The 23,864-nt window shown below is 40.6% G+C and overlaps 1 protein-coding gene across 1 annotated transcript in view; it reads right to left on the reverse strand.

The window, feature by feature from the left end:
* Window positions 1–23,864, reverse strand: part of naprt (nicotinate phosphoribosyltransferase) — a 100,636-nt gene that overhangs the window by 59,633 nt on the left and 17,139 nt on the right. The window lies entirely within an intron of this gene.

Raw genomic sequence — 23,864 nt, forward strand, 5'->3', positions numbered from 1 at the left:
AACCCCTCACTGCTCCCCAAGCGCCGCCGTTGAAGCAGGCAGCTCACTGCGCCGGGATTAGTGTGTGCTTCACCTCACTGTGTGTTCACTGTGTGCTGTTTATGTTTCACTAATTCACCGATTGGGTTAAATGCAGAGACCAAATTTCCCTCACGGGATCAAAAAAGTATATATACTTAATACTTATACTTCTATGTTAAAGCAACACCAAAGAACTTTCCCTCTGTCGCACGCATGCTATTTGCATGCTAAGGTCTTATCACAACATAGTAGGCTACATTGAAGAGACTAAACTAAGTTAAGTCTCCCCCCCCCCGTTGTCAAAGTCAGCTACCGCCACAAATTGAATCCAATTCTGTGGGACACACTGGAATATGTTGCATGATTTATTGAAAGTATGATGTATTGCGACATCAGATGCAAGTCAAATTTGTAGTTTCTTATGCAAGGCTTTGAACCGGTTTACGGAATGAAAACAAAACCCAGAAACTTTACATTTTTTTATGTTCTGGAACAGAAGTGCTAGTTTTACTCTAAGTGTAATATGAGCTGCGGGGGAATTTTGTGGTTGTTGTGGTACAGGTAGGAGATTTGACTGGTGTTCTGGTTCTATTGCTAATCCATACAGGAATAGAGAATGTCATGGGCCTACTGGGTCCCGGCATGTTCTCCAAACTACTGTCAGTACCATTTCTATTGCACGGACCACAATAATATAATAATAAAACAATAATTGATCCCTGTTGTTGTTGTCAGTATTGTCCACTGTACATTCCATGTTACGTGCCGGCTGAGAATATGACTGCTGAAAAGATTCTTCTGAATGGGGAGGGGGAGGTGCTGTAAAGGTTGGGAACACAGTTGAAGGGCTGATATATCACAGCCTGCCTGTTTGCAGGGGATCTGCAGGGGTGATGGTATTGGGCTGCTAAAAAGCTGCCTGCTTATTGGCATTGGTCTCTGCATACTTGCAGGGAGTGACATATGCTGGGGTGGAGAGTAGCTCCCACATGTTCACAGTCTCCATTTGACTGCCTAGGTGGTTCACTTTCCACAGTAGCTCCAGCAGTGTCCATGTTGCTACCAGACACTGGTATGTCAGCATAATTCTTTTTTCCTGGGGCAGCCGTGGCCTACTGGTTAGGGCTTTGGACTTGCCGGTTTGAACCCCGACCAGTAGGAACCTCACTGCTCCCCGAGCGCCTCTGTAGCAGGCAGCTCACTGCGTCGGGATTAGTGTGTGCTTCACCTGCTGAGAGTTTCACTAATTCACGGATTGAGACCAAATTTCCCTCACGGGATCAAAAGAGTATACTTATACTTATACTTACTTATACTGCGTATCTGCAGCCTTGGTAGGTGATATAGATTTCTGCAGCACTCCAACATAGTTTATCTCCTCATGCTCATTTGTTCCAGTAGATGTGGTTGGGCATTGTTGAGTGGGCTGTTTATGTTCCTCCTAGGTCTTTATTTCAGTGGGGTCTACCGGGTGATTGTCAGTGGGCCCTACAGCAGGGGGGGTACGGCATGACTCTGTTTCAGCTTGCGCAGAGTGTTTTGGTTTAGCCGAGTTGTTGATGTCTTGGTCCGTCTGTACGGCTACTGAGCGTTTATCAGAGGGTTGGCTCAAGGTTGGCAGAAAAAATGCTGGGTGGTGCAGAGAGAGGCGATAGTTTTCAGTTAAGATTTTGGCTCCAATCCAACTGAGTTTTGTGCTACTTGGTCTGAAATATTGTCTGTGATTCCAGAAAAGGTTAACTCCAAGTCCAAGCTGTTTTCGGGAGCTTTGTCCTAGAGTGCCAGCAATCTAGACCATTGTTGATGATTTTTGTACAGCCACAGCATATTCTGTGTTATAGCTATGAACACATACAATGGCTCGTTTAAAAGGTGAGACTTCAAGCTCTCGGTGGGTGCAAACTGTGTATTTCTACACGCCTCTGTTCCTGAGAAATCCCAAGCTAAACAGTGGCTAGTTTTCATCAAAATCGCTGTTTTTTTTTCTAGAAATGGAGATATACAGTAACGTCTTTCATGAAATATGAAGTGTTGCCTGTTACTTACTTGTGTAAACTTTCCGGGAAGTGATCAGCGAGACCTGGCGAGACTGCCACCTAGTGATAGACCCACGAAAATGGCCTGGTTTTGACCTGACGTGCATGCGTCACTGATTCGACCCAAAGCGGCAACCGAGTTATGATAAAATGTCCAGATAAAATGTCCAGATTGTGCGTTGTGAGTTTTCGATCGTCAGATATTTCATTTCCATTAATCACAGAGTTCCCAAAATCACATATAAGGTGTGTTAGAGTGTCTAGTTTCGTAATAAAAAAAGCAAAAAACGTAATATTAAGTTTTTGGCACTCAACGCATGGGAAGACAAAACATAATATTACGTTTTTGGCACTCAATGAGTTAAAATTGCCAATAAAGTTCATTCCAACTGAAAAACATGTTTTTGCGAGCCAGGTGTTTCAACTGAAAAGTCTTGTAAAAACAAAGCTTCCCTCGGCTGGGAGTGGACCACTGATGAAAATTTGTATTCCAAGCTCATATAGGACAGAAAAAAGTTCCTTGAAATCTTCTCGGACATACAGCTGCTCTTTGTAAATCAACATAGTAGTATTTGGTGGTGTGAGCGGTGATTTCACGCGAAGCAAACTGCGCCTCGATCTGTGCAAACCAAGCCGAAGCCAACAACTCCCAGAACTCTGGAAGTTTCAAAGAAACAGTGTTCGTCATAGTCGTTCGGTATGTCTCTGGAATGCGTCCAGTAGATAAACGTCCGGATCACCAGTGTAGAAATTGTGATAAACGAAGCGAAGAGAGTGTCTCAAGTGTCCCAACGGTGTGTTATTGAGGTGTCGTCGACAAAAACTTTACAGTAGGCTAAATGCATGAGCTAGCATACAATGTAGTTAGTCTAAGTTAGCAAAAACTTTAGCTCACTGCCTCACTCCTTCAGTAAAGAAAATGAATGTTCTCAAACATCACTAGGCTTTTTACCATGTTAGATAAACAGGGTAATTTACTGCACTTAAAGGGAAATACAACAGGTGAATACAGGGAAATCTGTCTCTAATAACGTCATCACTATTAATATGCGAATGAAGCATTAAAAATAAGCTAGTTTGGACACATTTGGTCTTGCGCTGCAGGACATAATTACTTACATGAAGGTAGTATTTCTTAAACAGATTCTTAATCTTAAGATCTTAAAGCAGCGGTCCCCAACCACCGGGCTGCGGCCCGGTACCGGGCCGCAGGACATTCCTAACCGGGCCGTAGCCTACGACATGAGTTTAAAAAAAAATGCATGCAAACTAAACTAAATTTAATTCGCAATAATGTCACGTTTTTACATGGCATAGGCCTATATGCAGTTGTTTGATTACACGCATGTTTGCATTTTGCAAGGTCCATTTTCTTACGTCTGTCTGTCCCGCCTTCAACACTTTTACATATTGCCTTCAGCGCTGCGCAGCCTCAGGTCAGCTCACTTCACATGATCAGTTCTTGGCGAACGGTAGTGTCACACGAAGTTAACTAAACTGCTAGAATGAGCAACAAAAAAAACAAGCATCTTTAGCAGGTCACTGGTGTACTGGCCAGAGTGTTTGAGTTGCGAGAGCCGCTGCAGAGATTTCTTACAGAAAAAAAGTCACCGTTAGCTGCACATTTTAGTGATGAGGACTGGGTGTCAAAACTCGCTTACCTGTGTGACATATTCGGGTTGCTTAATGACCTCAACCTGTCACTCCAGGGGAGAATGACGACTGTCTTTAAACTGGCAGATAAAGTCGCTGCATTTAAAGCCAAGCTTGATTTGTGGGGACGACGAGTGGACCATGTATTTGATATGTTCCAAACAGTAGTGGGTTTTGGGAGAGACTGAGGTAGGGCCCTTTCTCTCGCAGCTGGTGCGCGATCACCTTGTTGCGCTTTCAAATGAGTTTGAGCGTTACTTCCCATCCTCCAAAGATCTACGGCAAACCAATGAGTGGGTCCGCAACCCATTTGTCAATATCCCGAATAGTCCTAACTTGTCAGCGCAGGAGGAAGAGCAGTTGATCGAAATTGCTTAAGAGTGTGTATAAGGAAACCTCTCTGGCGGGTTTTTGGATCAAAACCAAAGCAGAATATCCCGAGATAGCCGTAAAAGCGCTGAAAATGTTTCCCACCACGTATCTACCGGTATGCGAGGCCGGGTTTTCGGCAATGACTGCAACTAAGACCAAATTGCGCAATCGACTGGACATTTCAAACACACTGAGGGTGTCACTGTCTTCCATCACCCCCAGATGGAAGCTTCTTGTTGCAGGGAAACAAGCAGGGCTCCCACTGATTATATTCGTAATGCACGTTTAGTTCCCATTTTTTGTTCCCATATTTTGTTAAGCATGTTCACACTTATAGATGTAGCTTCAAGTTGTTCAATATTCATAGTTCATATTGTTCAATTTTCACTTCTTTAAGTTCACGTTTTTCACAAGAGATCGTTACCTTCACTGTTCATACATAACTGGAGCTAGTTCTTTTCAAGTAATGCATGCACAACACATATGGAACATGGAACCCCTGAACCCCCAACCCAAGGCACTCAATTACACCTACACATCACCATACACACCACATTAAAGATATGCGTAATAGTTTAAAAATCAATATGGACTATTTAAATTACTAAATATCTTTAGTTAATAGTAATTATGCAGATTATAAAATACTATACATTATTAACTAAATACACTTTATATGAATTTCAAAATATCAAACATATTTCAAAATAGAAACATATGACATAAGCCATCATTTTCCGTGTGTGTTTGTGTGTGTGTGGAGAGTCAAGCAGAATCTAGGATGGCCACTGGTGTAAATGATCACACTACAGTATATTCAATATTACTGATGACGTCAAGGTGGTGGGGGCCCCAAATCAAATAGATTTTTAAAAAAGTATCGAAGAAGTAATGAAATCGCAATTCTTGACTTGATAGCGCATTTCTCTCTGGTTTGAGAAATGCGCCAAATCGACTGAGAAAAACTGTGTAGTAAAAGTGTAGTAAATCTTGGTAGATAGAATCATCTGGGTAGTTCCATCAATCAATCGCAAAAACGTTTGGTGGATATTTTGCAGTTGTCAACATTTTAATTGCATTAGTTTGGCTACATTGACCCTTTACATCTATACCTGAACACCCTCCAGCTGAGTATTTCACTTATCATAACATTTTAAATTCACACTTACTCATATTGAGTGCATGGTGGTTAGACACAACTAATTACATACACTCATTTACACATTGGAACACAACAGAAAAAATGTCTTTCATTCATTATACGTTGGGTGTGCATTCTCAGTAATTACTATGCATGATGCAGTTCTATAGATGCTCTAGTAAATGTGTAGGACTATTTTGTTTTACTATTTACTATTGTCAGTGTTTTTAATCACAGATCTTGCTATTTTCTACCAAACAACACTTTCTAGACACAGTCCTATTTTTTCTTCAATAATAGTTAATCAATGGTTCCTTTCTTGATATTTTGCCCTGGGCTCATCTCCTCCATGCAAGTGTTAACAAGTTTGACCCTAATTACTGTACAGACATCAGTCACATCGTACCACGGTGGTTTAGCAATAACAAAGTTAACTTTTTTAGAAACACACCCCTGCTCAGTTCAGGTCATGGATTTTCTTTTTTTTAAATCAGGACTCCAAAACCCAAAAGCTGTATGCTACTCCAAACACTCAAAAAATACCTTTTAAAGTATATTTGCTTGTATGTGGATAAAACTGTAGAGATTGATAGGATATGAGTAGGGAGAGAGAGATGGGAGTAGGATTGGGAAATGACAGGTCAAACACAAAACCTGTGTCCCTATGGGCAATTGGACCCAAATGCCATATGGATGCTGCCACTTTCACCACAGCTACCCCAAAGTCAAGTTAACAACGTTATCCCAGTGGACTGGACATTAATAAGGACAGAGGAAAAACTATGAACAGCACATTTTCGCTAACATGGCATTAGAAGAAAACATGGCTTTATGGTTGCTCAGCATGGAATACTGTGAGAGGTTCTAGTCATCCTCAGCAGTGTAAGGAACTATCCTTCTCTCAATGATGAAATATTGGAGTAATCTATTTTCAGACATGGTTTTAGTTTATCAAGGCTGGATCTACTGTTTGTACTCGTGTAAGGATCTTTTGAGATCTGTTTGCTACAGCTGTGTTTTGTTTGCTGTCCCTTTGCAGGACACTACAATACACAATTATTTTCCAGGACACAACTAGTAAGTTTTGTTGTAAAGGATGGATGGATGGAAAGGGAGAGAGAGGAGAGAGAGGAGATAGATAGATAGATACTTTAGGATATAGATAGATAGATAGATAGATACTTTATTGCCACACAATAATTACAAGGTTTAGACACTTTCCAACAATGAGGCCATCCTACCAGAATACAGTATGTTAACACTGGCTGAGATCATTCTGAAATGTAAAGTAACTCTTTAACATTATCAAGTTTCTTGGAATCATTAATGAACCCTAAGGTTTTTCCAAATGCATCTTCTATGTTATTAAAATGTGTAGGACAAAATGAGCACATGATAAACTTACAGGACTTAATATTTTCTTAGGACCCTCCATAAAAACTTAGGAAGATATGGGCCTTGGCTCAAGGCAATTACACAATATCAACAACATAATAAAACACTGTTAACAATTAAATCTGGGAACAGTGGTCCAAATTTTGGAACAAAATCATTTTGAAAAAATATATGAAAAACAACCAGTTAATAACAGCAATTAATAAGACAGATCAAGCCCTCCTTTACAGTAACTGTTCAAAATAGTTAATCAATGGTTCCTTTCTTGATATTTGGTAATGACCCTAATAATGGCAAAGGCATTGTGGCCACTGCACTGACCAAGGGAAGATGTCCTGCAGTACTGGACAGTTTATAAAAATGCTTTCCTCTGAGTCTTTGACATAGGTACAAAAGATCATACAGATGTACTTGGCCTTTTAAAGTGGACTGCAAGAAAGAAGGTGGAGAGAAGGATACAGTTCCATTTCAATATGACAGCATATCCAAACACTAACACTAGCATATCACAAATATTAACATATGAGCACCCACAGACATATTGGTAAAGATGCCTGTGTCAATTTCAGCCTCAATTTGCCAGTTGCCATCAGACTATAGAAGATCCTGACAAAATCCCCAAATTGACCGATCGCAAGCCCCACCCATAGAACGCAGATGAGCCAATTGCAGTTCAGTAACTCTGCGCAGGCAGAGACACTCCGACAGGACAAAAATGACCACAATAGGTGACACTATACAGCTGAATGGGACTTTTTTCCCCTTCATAGATATCCTCATACATTTATACCAGTTTAATCTTCATATTAAGATGCAAATTAGGTAATAGCTCATTAAACATACGTACATATAAACTCTTGAAGCTGCAGATTTTCTGAGGTGATCACAATGTTTGGTAGAAAAACAGTAGTTCCTCCGTGCTTCTGTAGGTTGCTATCTGCTGCGTCAACAGGAGGACTAATTCTAGCCAAAGACAGGGGCGGAGTGGGGCACTAAAATCCACCGGGAAAATTCTGACGGCACCGGCCCCCCTTTTTGTAAATGTAAAAAAGGCCTAGCCTACAGACAATGTCAACCTAATAACACAGGTAATTAAATAATTGAAAAACCAGGCACTTTGAATAGAAGAGAACGATTAAAGTAGGCCTATATAGGCTTACATATAGACAGTTCCAACGAGTTCCACAAACCATTCATCAGCCTGAGTGGCCCATTAATTAGTCCCAGCCAGGCTAGGCCTAGGCTACATATCAACATAAGAGTTTCTGCCTAGCAATAACGTCAATGCTTTAGCTCCGCTAACCTTTCTCTCTGCCTTCCATCCATGTGTAAAACAGCAAGCAACCACGCAAATCCGTCGACTGTCAAAAATCCTGTAGTTTACCTCGAACTTGATCGATCATGCCATTAGACGAGGGGCCGCACATTTATCCCCCTACATTTCTGTAAATAGACTTGACCTGCAATTGGTTCATTGGATAAACCAGAAACACATTCCCCATTCCCAGGAGGCTTTGCTCCATTCTAGCCTTAGGCCTGCGTTAATTTAAGAACAAATAAACAAATTGTCATTTTTTTTTATTTGTGACCATGAAAGTTCTGTAACGCCTGAATAAGCCAAAAAATGTATTAAGATAAAAAAAATAATCCTGTAGCCTACACAAAAATCAGCATGGGAGAGATGAGGGATGATGGGAGAGATGATGTGCAGGGTAACCATGAATGACATATAGACAGTGAGCGAGTGGTATAAATATTTGTTGGACTTCTTAGAACTCTGAAGTGTAGATCTCGGAGATTTTCGCAGAAAATTCTAAATGCAATTATCATGTACGACTTGCGGCCGCGATAAAAGCTCTATGGGCCGGCCCGCACCTCGGCCGGCCGACCTAGAATACTCCCGACCGTCCCGATTGCCACTCCGCCTCTGGCCAAAGAGGAGTTTTACCGGAGCAACACAGATGTATACTTCAGATTTTATTTGAAGTGGCAACATAAGGGACTAACGTTTCGACGTTCTGCCACGTCTTCGTCAGAGTCTAGTATGGCAAGCATAGGTAGTGGTACCTTATTTGCCCTTGTGGATTGGTATACACTGGACAGACAAATTGTCAAAAAGTCAATTAAAAATGAGAATATCAGAACACAAAACAGCAATACGCACTAAAAATACTACATACGCCATGGCAAGACATTATATGCAGGCTAACCATGGTTCTCCAGCCTCATTAAAATTTTGGGGGATAGAAAGAATCACCACACCCTCCAGAGGCGGAGACATTATAAAAAGAACTCTTATGCAGAGAAGCGTTTTGGATATTTACTCTGAATACACTGGAACCTCATGGACTCAATGAGGAATTGAACCTATCTTGTTTCTTGTAGGCCAATGTGCATATTTAATCAATTTGTGAACAGTTTCTATTGATCTTCATGACTTGTTATACTATATATGAAATATGAAATTGAGATGTTACCTTGTATGTGATATCTATGTCTATTTTCTCTATGTAATAGCGTCCCTGTTAGTATAATTATTTGTTATGCATACACCATTAAGGGCTGTTAATGTTTTGAGTGCAGCCTATGTCTATGGTAGCCATGTGAAGATTGAGGTACCGCCCCCTGCACACCTGTCAGGTGTTCCTGTTTAGCTTAATAAGGTACCACTACCTATGCTTGCCATACTAGACTCTGACGAAGATGTGGCAGAATGTCGAAACGTTAGTCCCTTATGTTGGCACATAAAATCTGAAGTTTATACATCTGTGTTGCTCCGGTGATCACAATGTTTACAATGACCGTGTAAGTGTAAGAATTCTGGTTTGACATTTTTGATAGTGTTTAGATGATCAGTGTGGATGTTGTGTGAGTGTGTAAATATATATAATTGTATAATATTGTATATAAACAAGGGACTGTTTTTTAAAAGAACGAATATACAGACATTTTATATCCAACATTGCTATTATCATTGGAATGTTAAAGGGGTGGTTCAGGATTTTGGACACAGGACCTCACTTCCAAGTTAGCAAGTGTGATATGTATCAGTGGAGACCATTTTCAACACATTTCATCCAGTCCTTCTATTTGCAGAGTTCGCAGTTTGCTAGGCTAGCGCAAGTCATCAGTATGTGTTAGCCTGCCACTAAAAACCAAAGTACACCTGAGGCAAATAAATTATAATGCCAGACAATTGATGTAAATGTCTGTAACTTAAAGTAAAAAATACAGAACAGGTTTATTCCCTGTGTTGCAAGGTAAAACTTTCACAACCGAGTCCAGGTATGGGATGATGAGATCTCATTCAGTGATAGGATTTTTACAACTATTGCCTCCTTTGCATTTGCAGTACTTGCAACAACGGATGCAGCTACCCGACAGATTAATCGATTCCGTATGACTTTTGACCCCGAGCCGTAAAAAATAGACTGTAAAATGAAGGAGAGAGAAGAAAACGTGCTGCCTGGATCATTGATTGGAACATTTACTTTTTAAAAACGGCCTGATGGTGTTCATAAAAAATAAAGTGTTGAAAATAAAGTCCTCTGCAATGTCTGCAGCAAGGAATTTGCATATCACCCGAGTTCATCAACTCTATAGTCGCACATCAATGCAAAGAAATAAGTGTTGACATTGAGGGGAGTGTTAATTTATTTTCATTGTGTCCCCTAGGTTGTATATGTGGCCTGAAATGCCTTGTATGTAAAAAAAAAACTTCTTCCCGAAGCACTTTTGAATTTATTTCCTCAGCATATTAGGTCATATCATAGATTATTATGGCAATTATTTGAACAGTGAAAATAATAATAAAAGAGTTTTTGAACTTTAATGTCACTAATGCTGATTATTCAATGATTCATTTGAATTTAAATATTTAAAATACTTTCACAGCAAAAAATATATATGCAATTAATTTAGATTAATTAATCACAGAGTATGTAATTAATTAGATTAATTTTTTTAATCGATTGACAGCCCTAGTAAGAACATATATTACTACTGACATTGGGTGGCGTGTTCCTTTAATCTTAAACAGATTAGCTTGTTTGGTGAATTTAGGATACATTTACAGAAGCAAACAGAGGATAGCCCAGTAAAACAAAAAGTCAAGTCAGCTTTATTTATATAGCACATTTCATGTGACAAGCACAGACCCAATGTGCTCCACTGTGGAGACCAGTAGCCTTCATGGAGAAATTGTTTGAGTCCTGCCTGAAACAGTAATAGCATCATTTTGATTGTTGGGTCCTTAATTCTGCTAGTTGGTTCTTTGCCAATAGTTCTTCATCTTCATGTATGTATAACCGACATATCCGGGAACTTTGTACTCTACGTACCCGCCCCCTTTTAGGGGAAGCTGACTGATTGGATTGAATGGAAATCTATGGAGCTGTATCGACGTTGGGAGTGAAAAGGGCTTATACTTATTAAATCTTTGAGCAAACGTGAATAAAAAACACAAAATAAGGTTGCTGAGTTATCTGTGTGTACTTGGGATTTAGACTACTATTACATTCCTATGTTTGGCTCTTTCCAGTCTATTAACAGGAATGTCACGAACAATATGTCTTGTATGTGCTGTGTATGTTGTACTGTCTTTCTGTATGTTCTGCCTGTCCGTACTGTATGAGCCTAAGCACTAAACCAAATTCCAGACGATGTTCCATCGTACAGACTTGACTTGACTGCCAAGCTGTCTGTTGCTGACTGTTTAAATAGGTTTGGCGACCTTAACTTTACATGTCATAACGTCAACTAAACATACGTCACACCTTAATTCTACCACTTGAAATACAAACTTATTTACTACAACTAAGGAGAGATAATTGTCCATGTTATACCGAAGTTCCACAGTTAGCTAGTTACCAAGTTAAGATGGACTGCACCATATGCTATCAGATAAAAAAAAAGGCATTTGGAACATGTTTGATGATGGTGGAGGTTATTGTCCAATGTTTATAACAATACCAGTGGTAAAAATGGTTCATAGAGTGTTGATGAGTGTACATATTGTGAATGTGGACAATACAGTGTGATTTGAATGTTAAAAGTTGCAATTGGTGAATAAACATCTTTTGAGAGGTGGATAAACTCTAATAAGAGGTGGAAAAAATGTCTGAGGTGGATAAACTGTGTTTACTTGTGTTTAGCCTCCAATACAACCCTGGTAATGAGCGACTACAAGCCGTCTTTCCCATTGGAATCAATGATATTATGCTAGCTTGCTTTCCCTGAAATAAGAGCGTAATGCAGAGAAATGTCTCTTTATGACGGTTGTAAGTACAGACAGCCTTCCATGTGAAAGAGGAGAATGTGTAATGGCTACTTCTAACAGCCAACTACTAACAGACAATCAGAATGCATAATTCCAACAGCTAATCAGATTGCAGGATCCTGGGAGCCAATCATATTGCAGGTGCAATATTTCTGCCAGATTTCTGGATTTCTGCCAGAGTTAGCAAGCTAACTAAGCCTTATGCCACAACGCAACATACTCATAAGTTGCAGCTTCTCTCATACATAAATTAACTAACATCCCCCAAAATGTCTATACAAAAATGTTCAGCAAGTAATCTCAACTATCTAACTAGTTACACTGATATGCAAAGTTCGCTGGCAAGTAAGCTAATGAAGCTAATATGGAATGTTTGGGGCATAGTATACCAGGGATGGGCAACTTTGATAGAAAGGGCCACAAATATTTTCTTGTCGCTGTCGAGGGCCAGATGTGACCGCGCACACATGTCAATCACTGGGATATCAGGAATCATGAGTTTTAGGCCTATAAACAGTCAGTCTCTACAGTCTCTCTCTTGGTTATTAAACCAACATGCATTAATTTAATATTTTCTATACTCAAATGCATTTCCAATAGATTCTATTCATCAATGAACTTGAAATAAACTAAAAATGATTACACATTCACAATAAACCTTTTTTCCACTGTAATAAAAAGGCTCTGATGTTAGTGTATCTTTACCAGGGTCCCCACTCTAAGTCAAATGTAACATTCCATGACTTTTCCCTAACAAAAATCTGTCATTTCCATGACCAATCGGGAAATCAAAAAATGGGCATTGAAAAAACAGATAGGACTAACTACAACCACTCAGCCAAGCAGTAATGGAAAAAGCTAATAACTCAATAAACACCAAGGCTGCATGTAAATATACTGTATGTATTAATGTATTTTGGCAAGTCAATTTTAAACTCCTATAACAAAATTACCTGATATTCCATGATTTTGCCCCCCAAAAGATATAATTTCCTGACTTTCCATGTCTGGAATAGACTTTAATTAAAATGCTGATATTCCTGAATTCCATGACCCGTGGGAACCCTGCTTTACATTGAGGTCAACAGCTCCGATGTAGCCTACTAGTTATCTTCGTGCATGGTGTTGTGACTTAAGTTGAAATCTTTCACGGCTAATTTCGTTTCTAAGCATAGCCTACTAAACACATAAGTTGACTTGAATTCTGTGAATCAGCTGTTTCCCATCTTGTCTGAAATGTACGATTCTATTGACAGTTTTCTTTATGAACCGCTCTCTGTATCTCTTCCTTGCTGGCTTTAGTAAAGAAAGCTTGAATCCACTGAATTTTTTTATATAGGAAGCAATCGCCCCTATAGGTGGACCGTATCATTACAATAAGGATCCAGTTCAGATGTGGTAAAAACCATGTGAAACGAACATTTTAAAGACATTTCAAAATTGATCCGCAAGCCGCACTGAGTGAGGAGGAGGGCCGCCAGTTGCCCATTCCTGCTCTATACAGTTTATGTTGGGGAATGTGTGGCGTTTGGGCAAATATCGCCATCTAGCATAGCAGAGTAAAACATTCATACTTGGGTCTACAAAAGGGGTTTTCTTTCGTCACGTAAACAAAGATAATGACAGTGGTCCAGTCCAATCCCATAACCGTGCTATAACTGTAGCTCGACTTAACTGTGTATGTAAACTTACTGACTGACAAAAAGTCAGAATGAGTAATAACTGACAAGAAGCCCTGTGGACATAAAATTGAGATGTGTGAAACACTATTTGACTGAAATGGTAATCAGAAGTATTTAAAAAAATACATATATTTTGACTAAAACTTGAGTAAGATACCTTGAGTTTTCTTTTGACTAAAACTATTACTTTTAGTTATAGTAGACTTTTAGTTGACTAAAACTTGACTAGGGTTGCAAATTTCCGGGAATTTTCAAAGTTAGAAACTTTCCATAGGAATTAACGGGAATATATGGGAATTAACAGGAATAAACGGGAATTAATGGGAATAAACTGGGAATGTTTAATATGGCAAGGTAGTCTATAACAGAGAACTTAAATGTAGTGGACAAAACCCCATCTTGAGCATAATATTAGTTAAAACAACCTGATTTAATGCAATTTCAGTCGAATTTCTACCCTGCACATCAGTCAATCACATGCACACAGCAATCAGCATAGACTAGACATAAAGGAAACCTATGGTGCGTTCATGTGCATGGAAAAAAAGGTTTAACCAATCGGATTTTGTTGTTGAGTGGTGTGGTGTATCTTGGGCAGTTCAGTGTTGCTAGTTTAGCACGCTAGTAAACAATAGGCAGAGAATGGGAAATGCGAAACAAAATGTTAATGTTTGTATATGAAACAGTTTGTATGAATTACCCAAAATTTCCAGTTAATTCCCGTAAATCCCAATTAATTCCCATAATTTCCTTTAATTCCATTAAAGTTTCCAATTTGGAATATTTCCAAAATTCCCCAGCTTAACTTCCCATGGTAAGTTTCCGGAAAGTTTCCGGAAATTTACCCGAAATTTTTCGCCCCTTTGCAACCCTAAACTTGACTAACAAATATGATATTTGAATGACTGAATGTGACAAAGACTAAAAAGGACGTTTCGTCACAAGACTAAATTAAAAATAGGAGACAAAATTAACAAAATGTCCGAGCCACAATACGTTAAATAAGTGCCCTGTGAGGTAGGATTCAAACCAGAAGAGAGCAGAGCCCGAGATGCTCATGTTTGAGAGTACAGAGAGAAGGATGTGGCGATTAACCGTGTCAAAGGCAGCCAATAAGTTAAGCACAAAGAGTACTGATGACCGTGCAGTCGCCCTGGCTTCCTTTAAGCCTTCGGTCACAGACAACTGAGCTGTTTCGGTTGAGTGGCCACTCTTGTTCCATGAAGGAATTCCTTTGGATAGGAAGGATAGAAGTGAGACGATAGTTCTCAACTTGAGCAGGGTTGAGAGAAGGTTTCTTAAGTAACGGTGTTACTTGAGCCGTTTTGAATGCTGTTGGAAATGTGCCAGAGGTTAGCGAAGCATTGATCACATGTGATAGCTGGTGTGATGATCGGGCTGATGGACTGAAGTTAGTTTGTAAATATAGGGTCCAACAAGCATGTAGTAGGATGGCTACATGTCAGGAGTCTAGATACCTCACTCTCAGAGTGAGGCGCAAATGCAGAAAATGAAGTGGCAACAATCGTCAAAGGTTGTGGAAGTGCAATGTCAGTCGCACCCTGCGAGGTGTAGAGAATTGGCTGCTGATTGCCGGCACTTTGTAAAAAAATGAGGCAAAGGTATCAGCAGTAAGGCTGGTAGCAGTGGGAGGAGGCTGAGGGTTGAGTAGTGATTTGAAGGTTGAGAAAAGTTTCCGAGTGTCTGTGACACTGTTCATTTTGTCATTGTAGAAAGCCATCTTTGCAGCAGTGATGCTGGCTGAAAAGGAGGATAGGAGTGTCTTGTAGTTTATGAGGTCATCGGTTTGTTTAGATTTGTGCCATTTTCTCTCAGCAGCTTTAAGCTTGGTACGCAGTGATCGGATGGCATCATTAAGCCATGGGTGAGATTGCATGGAGCTTGTAGTAAAAGGGCACAGTTCTTCCAGACTTAAGCTCAGTGTTGAGTAAAGCGAGTCTGTGGCATCATTAACCTCCAGAGAGGGCAATGTGCTGAGTGGAGGTAGACCAGAGGAGACAACAGAGGAAAAGTGGGTTGGAGACAAGTTGCAGATGTTGCGGCAGAACGTGACCATCTGCAGAGGAGCCGGTGATTGCTCTGTCATGACGACGTCAGGCTACTACACATGTTTGGAGAAGAAATAGCACTGCACATCACCCTAAAATATTACACCAACAGTGAAGTTTGGAGGTCGAGGTATCATGGTGTGGGGCTGTTTTTTAGATCATGCTATTTGCAGACTGCATACAGTTGAAGGAACAATAAATGGAGCCATTTTTTCTGGGAGAATCTTGGCATTCACTAGAATGATGAGGATGAGACGTGGGTTGACCTTCCAGCAGGACAACGATCCAAAGCATACATCAAATGAAATTCTCAATTGGTTTCAGATAAAGAAAATCAAAGCTCTGACTTAAATCCAATTGAGCATTTGTGGAAGGAACTGAAGATCAGGACAGAGTCCTGCACGGGTCCAATTTTTAAAATCCGCACCCACCCGTACCAGTCATGTTTAAAACCGCATTCCGACCCGTTTTCCGACACCAGAGCTAGTTAAGTGTGCTTGCTGCAAAGCAGCACACTTATTGTTCTTCTTAAGTTTTATTATTATTAAGTGTGCTTGCAAAGCAGCACACTTATTGTTCTTCTTAAGTTTTCTTATTAATATTATTATTATTCCCGTCTCCCTAATTTTTTTCCAGCTCCTGTGCCTAGGCCCTTTGAGACAGAGACACCGTTCCAACTTTAAAACGTCCGGGCAGTACCGGTGTAACTTGCTCGAGAAGATGACGTCAAGTGGGCGTGTCGTTCATCCGCCATATTGGATTGAATAGAAAGCGAAACTAAATTTTCACAGGTCACAAATTTGGTCCGAACGCCACGAAACTTGACGTACATTATCATTGGACCAAGCCTCACAAAAGTTACTAGAAGGATTTTTGATTTTCGAAAGCGTTTGCCCGTCACAGCCAAACGAAATCGGCGGCGAAGCTCCGAAACAGGAAGTCGTCCATATCTCAGGAACACCGTCACATATCGATACCAAATTTTGTATATGAACTGGGGACTCCAGTGTGAGGGTGCATAAGCTAAAAAAAAAGAGAAATATTCCAAAAGTTTCCATCATTTGGCAAACCACCCACAGGTATTTGGTAACTCACACCATTCACCTTCTATCACAATGCCTTCCATGTATGCACAATGTCTCTGGGCAGCCACAATGTCTCCAGGCAACCTTGCCCAATCATGAAATCCTTGCTCTGCCATGGGATAGTATGGACTTACGAACTGAAATAGCAAGGACAACAGTAGCTATATATAGCTTACATAATAGAGTTGTTTTCACATTGACGGTATTCAAATTAATTTTTTCATTATTGTTAAATATCATGATGGGAGAGTATTATTAAAAATGTTACAAGTCTGCAAATGCATATGTTTACGGGCATTTAGGTTTTACTGTGTTGTTTTGTTGTAAAGACATGCAAGGCATTCTGGGCCATGTAATAGACAAAGCAGTGGTCGGCAGCGTTAACTTGATTTCCTGTATTAATATGAATAGGTGTTTCTGTAAACCTAGGGACAATAAACAGCTATCTCTGTTACAAAAACGAGCTGGTAATCGCCATTGAAGAGGGAACTATGATAAGAAGATCGTTTTCCTAAAAGCATGGAGTTGACGAAAGAATAAACAAGCGTCACGTTAATGTTAAATAGCCTACCTATCTGAACGCTAGGTGGCAGCGTTGTATTACATTTCACTAGTGTAGCCTACTTGAAATACGGTGTGAGATTCACAAGTAAGGAAGGTGCAAATATTATGTAATTTATCATGGGAAATTATTGGAAATGTTATTTCTTGTTTATCCTAATTGCAAACCACACACATCCATTCGGAATCACACGTTTCACACATTTAATACTGAAAGACTATCATTTCGTTTATTTGATGTCGCCTAGCAACAGCCTTCAGAGCAAAGATTCTAGAACAGGGCTTCAGAGAGACACGTTTTGAGTTTGTGGCCAAGAACCTAAAATATCGGTTTCCATGTGCTGGATGGTGTGCGTCCTTTATGAAAGTAAGTGTTTTATACAGTTAACGTTACAGACATAATGAGTCATGTTGTAGTGGTCAACATAAATGTGCCCCTTCTGTTAATAGAATGCTAAGCGGAGAAGCATGCTAAGCAGAGATTTAGTATCATTCATTTCTTGTGTGGCTAGCTATAGGGAGGAGATGTATGTTGCTAATTGGGATTTATGTTGTTTAGGTAATGCCATGGTCATTTGATATGAGATGCTTGCACTCGTAACTTCGTCACGTGTAACTTTAGGACTGCTATTTTTTTTTACTAACAGTAATTCACGAAGCACTTTAGCCCTAAAAGTAGCACCTAAGTCTGTGACAGCTTAAAAGAAGTGGCAAGGACTCCTAACGCGATGTTTTGAAATGCGTCTACTATTGTCTACAGGAGCTTCCAATCGCGAGGGAACTTGCATTGTAGGCATAACTAAGGGATGCAATAACACCACCAACAACCAAAACTAGCCTACTCATTGTCAACATGTACATTAAATGTAACGTTTCATGTGAATCAAATTAAAATGTTTTCTTTGCAAACGTAGGCATATGGTGACAGATTAATTTAATAATGCTGCTGTGTGAATCACGGTAAGCACGAATGAAGTGGCCACTTCTTAATGGGACTCACTGTATGGAAGTAGGCTAAGTAAAATAGAGATTTTTCAAATAAGATAAGGTTAGGATAGGCCCGCCGGACAACGGCAGAGATAACTGGCCTTTGGCCATAGCAACCATCCATTTAGAACGACTGGCCTTCATAGCAACCAAGGATCTTAGCTGTGATTCATGTAGCTACAGTATGCATACAATGTGATGCAAAGTATAGAAAGGTGATGAAATATACAGAGACAGGTCAAGAAATATAGTGCAATGTAGACAGTAGTATACAGTTGATTTACAGAAGGTGGTTTAGAGTAATATGAATTAAATATAAATATGTGCAGTGTATTAGCAGTTACAGTGGGTCCCTGTTAAGTTTGGACGGGTTCCTTCAGGAATCACGATCCCCATTTTCTCGGCAGAAATGGCACAAATTGCAGTTGACACAAACAACCACAAGGTGTCACTTTGGTGCCACTACTATTTTTGATGCGACTTGACTTACTGCTTCCATGATGCAGTTTCCAAGTCAGTAGAACAATCAGAGAAAGCTGAGCCATTACCAAACATATATGATAATACAATAGCGTGAGTTTATATATCTTATACCCTATTTGTCACGGTTACTTATAGATTTGATAGTGTAACGATAAGCGCATAAGAGCATAAGAGACTTTCAGCGGGGGCACGGAAACTTAAATTGATCACGGTAGTTTAAGCTTACACTTGACAAAACATTCTAATATGAAAATGTAGATGCAATTGTTGTAAGATGGTGCAGCTCCTTTAAGAAAGCACCGTGCAAAAAAGTAGACGTGCTGTTGAGACTGGAGCGAGTCATATTCAAAATGCAAAAAATAACACCGCAGATAAAACCAATTATCCTCATTCATTGCAACCGCAGCATGCCTGCTTGTCGACGTTTAAACAAAAAAGATATCAAAGCACCTTTTGCGTTTGAATGTAACACGAAAAGATGTTTAAACAGCTGGACAAATGATTTAGCTAATTGATTATAGCCTGTACACCAGCAATTGTTGAACATTTGGAAAAAGATCGCTCAGCTGTTGCCAGTCACAGGCAATGTCAGAAACAACATGAGAGCAGTACACACTTCCCCGAATGTGGATGTTACACCGTCATAATCTACCACCAGCATTTTGGCAAGTTGAAAAATAGATGACTTCTGTGAAATCTCTGCTTTAAAGCAAGACCTAAATGAGTGGAGTTGTGTTGGGAATGTCGGTGCAATGTCCATGCTATAATGGTCTGACAAACGCACTGCCTTTTCAAGCAGTTCATCATCACCTGCGAGTTGAAAGATGTAAAGACTCAAAACACATAACAAGTTTCCCGCATGCTTGCACATCTTTGGGAGAGCTGACTGATTATGATGTCCAGAGTTGCATTAAATACCTGCACTTTGAGGTATCTCTCTGCATCGGTTAAGCGTTCATCTTCCGATAGTTCGTCAAAGTGACGCTTCACTCTCCGTGCTCTAACATTTTCAAATGTACTCTGAACCCCCATTTATTTGTGAGTGTCTGCACTGTAGCCTTGGCCTGGTCAAAGGCACGCAGGTAGCAGTGGCGATTGCTGCTCTTTGGAACAGGGGAAGCTCTGATAAAACTGGTCAATTATTACATTAATATTATTAAGGTGCTATATTGTTCTTTGAGGGCAAATCCCAAAACCCAGAATAGGCCAAACAGTAGCAGCTAGGCTATAGAGTTGGCATCATGTAGCCTACACCGTTATATAGCGCGCTACCTAACTTAGCCTAAATACACAACTGAAACAAAAGCAGGTCACAAACTCTGTAACTCCACATTAAGGTTTTATTTACAGTAGGCTATTTACAAAGACAATAGAAACCGAATGTATTACTCCCAAATTATGAGAATTTGAGCTGCAACTTGCCTTGCCTCTCGACTTCACCTGTCAACACTAACGTTAACGCATCCCTTGAACTTGAACCACTTCCTGTCAGATCGCGACATATGCTGTCAATCAAAAAGAGTCCAGCCTCTATGACGGTTCCTCCAATCATCATACAGAAGCTCGGCGTCCAGGCCATCCCACTGTCCCATTCACTCCCAGAGACGCCGGGCTTCCCTGGAAATGACGATTTTGTGGCGCTTGTCCAATAAACGTGTAGCTTTTCTGCACTGAGATCAGCCCACTCTGAAGCCAAGCGTCTATGGGTTTTTTGCATGGTTTTTGATGGATCGTGTCTTCACAGCAATGTATTACGGGTGCGAAACCACGATAAATGACCGACAAAACCTTATTGCTGAACAAACTAGCCATGAAGATGAACATGTTTTCAGCATGTTCTAGTTGGAATAGTAGGCTAGAAGCTAATGTAATAGTGTTATTTGATGCGATTTTCCGTGATATTTTAGAGGAGGCTGAGCTTCCCTTGTAGTCTTAGAGCAATTGCCTCTGGCAGGTAGTCAGAAAGGACTGGTATAGAATTTTCCAGCAATTGCATTGCGGGGGTAGCGACGGGACCCGGGAGGTCACAGGCCCTGGTGCGACTGCACTTGCTGCACCTACTATAGTTACGCCACTGCGTGGAGCGCTAATGTGTCTACTGTAAATCATTCATGTGTGAAAGTCATTAGGCTGGAAGCGCTAATGTGTCTAAGCTCATTAGTCTACTTTCAATAGGCCTACTGTACAGCCTGAGAGGGGGAACATAACCTATAGCCTAGGCTACTGTAGAGTAGGCCTACAGTAGGCTAAACAATCTGTTGTGAAAGTCTGCAACGAAAGTTTCCTAATGGAAGCGCTAACGTGTCTATTGAGCTCATTAGCCTACTTTCAATAGGCCTACTGTACAGCCTGAGAGGGGGAACATAGCCTACTGTAGAGTAAACAATCAGTTTACTTAGTTACATTTGTTTAGTTAAATCCAGTTTTCTACTCTATCTCCATGATATGCTTATCCTATAGAAAGACGAAGTCGGGAAAGTGCTTCAGAGAAAACGTATTTATTGAAATAATGAACAGTCTACATTCTTAAATTTAAAGCACGTTGAATCCCTGGGAAGATCTGCGTGTTGTGCGGAGGAATTTGTTGATCTTATTGATGCAGTCCTTCAGTTCACTCCTCCCCATAGCAGGGAACTTTCGTTGCAGTGTTGAGACCACAAAGTTTTTCACATTCTGCGGCAATGCTCGCTTGCCCTTCGCTCCATCCCAGTTGGTGGTTTTGCTCCAGGCTTTATAGTGTTCCTCTGTGACGATGGACCTGAAGAGCAGGCATCCGTATCTGCCCACTTGGCCGTAGCTCTGTTGGTGAATCTTAGCGTGGTCTTCGGGACCAACATCACGCAAGGTCACGTCTGCTGCGAAGCTGCGAGCTGCGAAGGGGCGTAACTAATCCACACCCACTGGTCAAGATAAATAGCAGTGTTTCACTGCCATTGTTAGAGATGGCTGTGATCAACACGGAAGTCAGTGAGGTCTTCAAGAGTCTGCGGAAGAAAGACTGGACGACTCAGTCTATAGCCAAACATCTGGAGATGAGTGGAATTAAACCTTCCATGGGCACTATTCGGCGTCATTGCCGACATGCTGTTGTGTTGAAGCATAAACGAAGGACACGAAAACTGAACAGTCAGGTGATGGCAATAATAGACTCCATCCTGAAAACAGATGACGAGTTACCGGCAAGAAAAGTGAGAGCGCTTCTCCAAAGGCGGCAAAACATAACGATGGGTTTAAACAGAGTGAGAAAGGCAGTCCGGGCTCTTGGCTGGCACTTTGGGAAGCCCAGATTTATCCCAATGACCCGGGAAAAAAACAAAGAATTGCGTCTACGTCAAGCGCAAGAATGGAAGACTGCTGGTGAAAAGTTTGATGATGTTCTCTTCACCGATGAGTCAACAGTGGCATTGGAACCTAGAGTTAAGCACCCAGTCAAACTGCACGTCTGCGGTGGAATTTCGCGTTGTGGCCCGGGCCCACTCCTCATTTTTGATGGTATTATGGATCAACAGTTTTACGCGGAAGAGATCATCAAAAAAGTTGCCGGTCCATACTTGAGAGAGCGTTTCCTCATGTCTACACATAGATTCTTCCAAGACAATGATCCAAAAACACACCGCTACCAGTGTCAGAGTGAGGGGATCAACTGAGTGCCAACACCGGCAGAGTCGCCGGATCTGAACCCCATAGAGTTAGTCTGGGGTTCGATGAAACGATACATTCGCTGCGAGGCCAAACCCACGAGCAGAGACGAACTGATCTCAGCAATAGAGTCATTTTGGAGGTACAAACTCACCACAAAGGTCTGCAATAACTACATAGATCACCTGGATAAAGTCATTGAGCAGGTTATAGCCTTAAATGGAGGACCAACTGGAATGTGATCTTCCCAGGGCTATGGGATCCCCTACTGCTCCTGCTTCCATTTTACATTGACTTGAAATGGACTTGACATGTCATTTGCAACCAACCAACTCGTTGATTTGAATCGAAATCCAAATAAAAAACGTTTTTCGCAACAAAAAAAAAGCCTTTTCATTTCAGAATGCCAAAAATGCCTTTTCAGAGACAGTTGAGCCAAACACAATACAATATTGGGATATTGTAGGCCTACTATAAAGAAAGTTTAACGTGTCCCAAAACAGCTATCAATTAATCACCAAACGTCAAGAGGGTTGAGTCTGAATGACACTAAAATCATTGAGCATCATTCACACATTGTATTCTGCACAGTCTCTACACGTGGAGCGCTAATGTGTCTAGGCCTACTGTAAATCATTCAAAAGTCGTTTTATGCGCTCATTATAAAGAAAGTTTAACGTGTCCCAAAACAGCTGTCAATTAATCACCAAACGTCAAGAGGGTTGAGTCTGAATGACACCGAGTTTTAGACACTGAGTTTTTGAAGTTAAGAAATATTTTCGTAATAAAAATGGTCATTTAACCAATAAAGGCTGAAAACATGTAGCCTACAGTAAAACTGTAGGCTATAGCCTACATGCAACCCAGCAGAAGACTATTATAGGCTATTGGCAAATCATTGAGCATCATTCACACATTGTATTCGGCACAGTTTCTACACGTGGAGCGCTAATGTGTCTAGGCATACTGTAAATCATTCAAAATGTGTGAAAGTCATTAGGCTGGAAGCGTGTCTACTGTCAGTGACTAATGCAAGAAGCGGGTTCTGTGTTGTAGGCTATGCATTTTTCCGACACTTGGCTGCAAGCTCCCCTCCCCCACCCCCTTCTTTCACAAGCAGTGCAGCTTTCTGAAGCGGTGCCTTTTGAAGCTAATGTAACAAATACCACCAATATTGTTGTGTGGCAATAAAAGTCTATCCAGGGTTTGCGCAAGTAGCCTAGCCTAAATAGGCCTATATAAATAAATTAAGGACATACAATCCTTAAAGCTTAACGTAGCCTAGATTAATGTCCCAAAACAAGTCGTTTTATGCGCTCATTACATGGATTTCTATGAAACGTCACGAAAACATGCTGTGCGCAACCAAGAGGCAGAAAGCACCATATAACAGCATAGAGCAATGCAAAAGAGCAAAAGAATAAAATGAGTTTTTGTGCTGACAACTGCACCAATTCGAAAT

This window comes from Alosa pseudoharengus, unplaced genomic scaffold, assembly GCF_046254945.1.
Source record: "Alosa pseudoharengus isolate Yale_2024_CS ecotype anadromous, Long Island Sound unplaced genomic scaffold, YU_APseudo_1.1 YU_APseudo_1.1_scf_11, whole genome shotgun sequence".
Lineage (NCBI taxonomy): Eukaryota > Metazoa > Chordata > Actinopteri > Clupeiformes > Clupeidae > Alosa > Alosa pseudoharengus.